Source organism: Thermobia domestica, chromosome 3 (genome assembly GCF_964235325.1).
Source record: "Thermobia domestica chromosome 3, izTheDome1.hap1.1, whole genome shotgun sequence".
Lineage (NCBI taxonomy): Eukaryota > Metazoa > Arthropoda > Insecta > Zygentoma > Lepismatidae > Thermobia > Thermobia domestica.
Genome location: NC_137456.1, coordinates 144,258,838 through 144,264,105, shown reverse-complemented (window position 1 = coordinate 144,264,105; position 5,268 = coordinate 144,258,838). Strand labels below are relative to the sequence as shown.

The 5,268-nt window shown below is 30.6% G+C and overlaps 1 long non-coding RNA gene across 1 annotated transcript; it reads left to right on the top strand.

The window, feature by feature from the left end:
- Window positions 1–1,503: 1,503 nt before the first annotated feature.
- LOC145681524 (uncharacterized) lies at window positions 1,504–3,963 on the top strand. The gene is made up of 3 exons (XR_014130799.1): window positions 1,504–1,647; window positions 2,561–2,693; window positions 3,599–3,963. It is a non-coding gene; the product is annotated as an uncharacterized LOC145681524 (long non-coding RNA).
- Window positions 3,964–5,268: the final 1,305 nt, after the last annotated feature.

The following is a 5,268-nucleotide window of genomic DNA, read 5'->3' as shown; positions in this document are numbered from 1 at the left end:
GTCCTTTAACATTACGGAAACCTGAGTTCGAATTCCACGTTAGGCTGTAGATTTATGTCTTATATAATCAAACCTAGTCCTTCTAGACTAAGTTTTTCAAAGAATTGATAATGAATGGGGAATTTAATCAACTCTAATGTGATATGTAATTGCTATAGATAGTGATTATTTAAATTCTTATACGTATTATCATTTGAATTACGTTTTTCTTGTTTGTTTTAAAATAGGATTTGAAATGAAGTTCTTCGTACATAACTATTCAGTTCATTTTTCTAAACTACAAACGGATGGAATTCCAGCTACTTTGTTTACACAATCTAAGTATTACCAAGGGAATTATGGTATCTTATGTTCCTTTAAAGAGTATGTACCATTATATTTAGAAAAAATGATATCGAAATTAGAAATTTGTACACGCAAGCCCGTTATCAGCAATGGTTTTTGATTTACATTACCCTGTTAGCATTGACTTTGAGGAATTCCTAGAGTTAGGACATTGATATTTTTATCCGTAGTGTCATCACTTATCAAAACTTGTTGACCATTATGTGATGCAACTTTTTTTCGCATTAAAGGTTCATCTGAAAAATTTCAGATTCGTGCAATTTTTCAGTTTGGTAGTCAGATATAGCTACAGAAACGATTAGCCGGATATAAGTGTAGGTACATCTTTAATAGTGTAATTCAAATTGCGGACCTAATGTCAACATGTACAGAGCTATGTAAGAATGCATCATGTATTATATCACAGAATATTACATTGCTACTCCTTCTGTATATAGGATAGGTCAGTGTTTCTTTGTTTAGATATATGCTATCTTTTGTTGTTCAGCATTACGTCACTTGATGTGAGATCATCATATTAACACTTCTCACTTTTAATATTTATCTTTACACGTATGTAGTTCATTCATTAAAAAAGTAAACTTGCGATGTTTAACGATGATGATGATGAGCATGTACAATAGATTTCAATCTTTTATGGAGTCATTCGATTCATTTTTAATGTTATACTTTCGTTTTGAAATTAATTAATTTTCAGCAGCGGATGAGGAGCGCTGCTGCACTCTACAAAACTCCTCAAGAAGCCAATATTATCACCCTGAGGAAATGCAAGGTGATTTCTGTACTTTTAAAAATAATTACTTTCAAAACCCTTTTGTGCTTTCCTCTTTTATCTTTTCATTTGCTTTTCATTATTTGACTGTACTTCGAAGGTAGCACTTAGTCTTTTCCCTTACCTTTCCCTGTATATGCAACTATATATAGTATTTTACTCAACATTATGCGTAACATTATATATATGAAGAAGAAATGAAAACAGGATTATCTTACGTTTAAACCTGTTAGAATATGAACTGCTCAAAGGAATGTGACGCATCTATCTTTTAGCAATAGGTAAGTTTTAAATATCTGTTTTCAATAACAGATAAATAATTACTTTTATTTAAAATAAAATACTTGTTTTCTTTCAGGAAACAAATTCATGTTCACCACGTAAATTAACGATTCATTCTTGATTCTTTACACTACACTTTAAAAGAGGATACGTCTTCAAGAGACACTGAAGCAAAATTTTCTACGATCAAACAGGTCCGAAGACGAAACACTGATCAAAGATCATCTCTCTCTCTCTTTTACGAATAGGTAAGTTTTATAGCTTTCTTTCGGATAAAAAAAGATCCATAACTGCTTTTCGTCTTTTAGAATATGTATGATAATATTAATAATTACTTATTTCTTTTAGGTAAAACATTTGCTTCTTTTTTATTTTTAATTTAGGTTAAGATAAATGAAGAAAAACCCACAGATATGATGTTTGTCCACTAGATTACATTAGTCGTAAAACATTTTTTTTTTTGTTGCAAGATATAGATATTACAGATTCAAATTGTACGAATAAGTTACTGTTGTGCGTTAAAGATATTAATAATATTCATCGACAAGGTTGTATGAGACGTAAACCTATATTTACAAAATTCAAAACGAAGTATTGAAATTATATAAGTTACCACCGGGAATTGAATTCGTGTGTTACAAGAATAAGTCAAATGCATACAGATGTAATATTCAGTGGAACGGTTATTTGCTTTAAATAAGAGAAAACTATTGGTTAGTATAGGAATATTGGTAAAAAATACCATTGGTAAAAAAATATATAGTATTAACTGTACGAATTTCTTTTTTAAAAAAAATAAGAAAGAAGAAGGAAAGAAAAGTTTCCTTTGACTTTTCGTGCTAAGTAAATATAGTTTAACGTTTTGATCAACACCGAAGCTGTGTGAGTCATAAATTGTTGTAGTATTTCAAGAACTAAACTGGAGTTATCGAATGAATAATTAAATTGCATATTTACTGGAATTGCGATCTTTACTGGTATCATATGGTATTTGCTTAAGAGAAAAGACAATTAATGATAGGTATTGTTTTATTTAGGATTTTTATATCTTCTTAAAATATGAAGATTGTTAGTGTTGCAATTATAATTACTTGTTTTTCTTCCAGGAAACAAGTTCATGTTCACCGCGTAAAGTAACTGATTATTCTTGTTTCTTTACAGTACACTTTAAAAAGAGGATACGTCTTTAAGAGACGCTGAAAACTACCTGAAGCAACATTTTCTACGGTCAAATCTGATCGAAGACGAAACACTGATCAAAGAGCAGTGACGCAACTCTCTCTTTTACGAATAGGTAAGTTTTATCTTTCTTTCAGATAAAAAAAAAGATCCATAACTGCTTTTCGTCTTTTAAAATATGTATGATAATATTAATAATTACTTATTTCTTTTAGGTGAAACATTTGCTTCTTTTTATTTTTAAGTTAAGTTAAGATAAAGAAAAATCCGTAGATACGGTGTTTGTTCATTAGAATACATTATTCGTAAAACCTTTTTTTCTTGCAAGATACAATCATTAGAGATTCAAACTGCACGAATAAGTTACTGCGGTTCGTTAAAGATATTAATAACATTCAATACCAAGGATGTATGAGATGTAAACCTATATTTACAAGATTCAAACGAGGAATTGAAATGATATAAGCTACCATCGGGAATTGAACTCAGATGTTCCAAGTATAAGTCAAATGTATACAGTTGCAATATTCAGCGGTACGGTTATTTGCTTTACAAAAGAGAAAACTATTAATTAGTATAGGAATATCGTACGAATTTCTTTTTTAAAAAATAAGAAAGAAGGAAGGAAAAGTTAGTTTTGATTTTTCGTGCTAAGTAAATATAGTTTAACGTTTTGTTCAACATCGAAGCTATGTGAGTCATAATTATTGTAGTATTTCAAGAACTAAACTAGAGTTTTCGAATTAATAATTAAATTGCATGAAGTTGTGATATTTACTGTTATCGTGTGGTATTTGCTTAAGAGAAAAGAAAACTAATGAATAGGTATTGTTATTATACTAAGAAAATGTATAGACAATGAAAGAATGTCAAGAATACTTGTTATTTCTTGTTCTTGTTCTTTCTCATTACGAAAAGAAATAATTTTATAAGTATAGTATGTTGCTATAAGATAAGTGTACTTTTTGAAGTTTAATTTATATTTTCTGATAATAAAAATTTGTATTTCTTTATTTCCAGAAAAGATGATGCCAATCCCCCGTAGTGTTGCAATGACCACTGTAGGGTATTGTGAAGATAAAATCAGAAGAAGAGGAAACAAAAAGGTGTACTATATTTCTAGTGACTGTCCAAACAATAAATTGATAAAAAGAAGATGGCACACATGCGATGATTGTGTCAATGTGAAGCTATTAGAACTTTATCAAAAGGAAAAAGAAAGAGAAAGTGTAGATAAAACGATTTTGGGGGTAAAATGGGACTTAGATGGTAAGTGTATGCGAAACAAAAGTGAAATGATAAAAGAGGAAAAGGAAAACGAAAACGAAGAAGAAAAAGAAATGGTGAAAGGTGAGGGGATATTTGGACTACCATAAAAAACCGAAATGAAGAAAAATGAAAGAAAATTGTAAATATTTGTGTATATATACATATATTAAAATAAAAAAGAAAAAGAATTTAAATTCCCTGTAGATAAAATTTGATGTTTTATTTTAATAAATGTGTAAAATAACAGCCGAAAGAATCATTTAAATAAGAAATAACTTAATTGTTGATCTTGGAATAAAAAAAAAAGAAGTTAAGAGAAAAATCTATGAAATAGAAACATAAAGGTTATCTACGCATACACGATGTTTGTACATCACAAAGTTCACTTGCCGGAAGATGGGATTGAACTCAAGTCCATACAGAACAGTTGAGGTGCAATTCATGTTCATTCCTGTTGTTTGTTTGCTGTGATGAAAAGACCTACAGCTTATTGTGAAATTCATGTTTTCACCCCATTTTAATTCTATTCGCTGATACCTCTTACTGAGAAAGGTCATATTTGTGGAACGTATCTTTATTTGTTCAGGGTCTTTACATAATGTACAAACCTATTACATTTTAGGTTTGAGGAGTGTGGTGACTCAGTGATAGAGGAATTTACAGTCAGTACTTCATTTTTCAAATGTTCGATTCTCGATGATAGAGAGAGATAAAGGGAGCATTGAACACTTGAAAGCATTATAGTGCTTCGAAATGAAGAGCTTCGAACAATGTACATATCATATGCTACGCTAAAATCAATACGAAGTGCTATATATGTGAAATTCTTTTATTATGCAAGGATTAATTCAACTCTAAATCGTGAAGTACTTTTACTTTTATTAAAGTGTAAAATTTCCAAACAAATATACAATGTTACTCTTGTGCAGATCACATCTTTGCAAATACTATCTAATTATAACCCACTAACATTTAGAATCAGATCCAGTTGGGACAAAATTTTCTAAAAGGGAGCATGGACCTGCCAATTTTGGTTGCTAATCATGGGCTCATGTTCGCCAAATATTAGTAATTTTAAGCATTACCTCATTAGCCATACTGTCTACTGTCTCCTCGGTATTATCACAATGAAAAGTACGCTGACAGTATTCGTAACTTTTTGTAAAAGAGTGATGAGTAATCACATTTTAGTTTTTTAACGGTCATGATGGATCAATGATTGAGTCCCAATGGTAGATTGGCAACAACCAGTCCCAACATGTAGGGAGAGGTGGAGTAGAATTTAGGAGAGACCCAATTCAATCATATTTTAGTTCATTTGCAAGCCTACCGTGAAAATTTTAGGGGCGCTCGTCGTCCCTATGGATAAGGGCATGGGCAGAGTGATTACTTCTGGTGCTTGGGGTTCCTGCCTCAATCCG